Consider the following 467-nt stretch of genomic DNA (forward strand, 5'->3'; position numbering starts at 1 on the left):
TCAACGAACCGTTCTGCCGCAGCACATATCGAACCTTCCCCTCGACAACCGTGTCCGTCATATCCCCACAAGACGTTTATCTTAAACACATCAAGGATTCGGAGTGTGGGTGCTTGTGGGCGTGTGGGCGTGCGTTTGCCAAGAGGAGAGTGGAAACGAGCTAGGTGATCGACGCAGGTCCTAATTATGATGCCGTATCGCTGGTTTTTGTGTCGGTCTGTAGCCGTTGTTACCTCCTTCACCCCTGGTTGTCCCTACAGCATGGTATGAGATTTTACGGTACATCCTGCTATCCTTGGGGCGCCGCGGGGGGGGGGGTGCTATGGGGTCACGTAGAAGGATGGGGCTATAGGATAATAAAGAAAAGGATTATGGAGAGGTAGTACAAAGGGAATACAAGATAAAAATCTGTTGCATTCGTTATCATTATTGTTGTTGTGTCACGTAGATGGATGGAACTACAGGAT

The sequence above is a fragment of the Penaeus monodon genome, chromosome 32 (assembly GCF_015228065.2).
Source record: "Penaeus monodon isolate SGIC_2016 chromosome 32, NSTDA_Pmon_1, whole genome shotgun sequence".
In the NCBI taxonomy this organism is placed as follows: Eukaryota; Metazoa; Arthropoda; class Malacostraca; order Decapoda; family Penaeidae; genus Penaeus; species Penaeus monodon.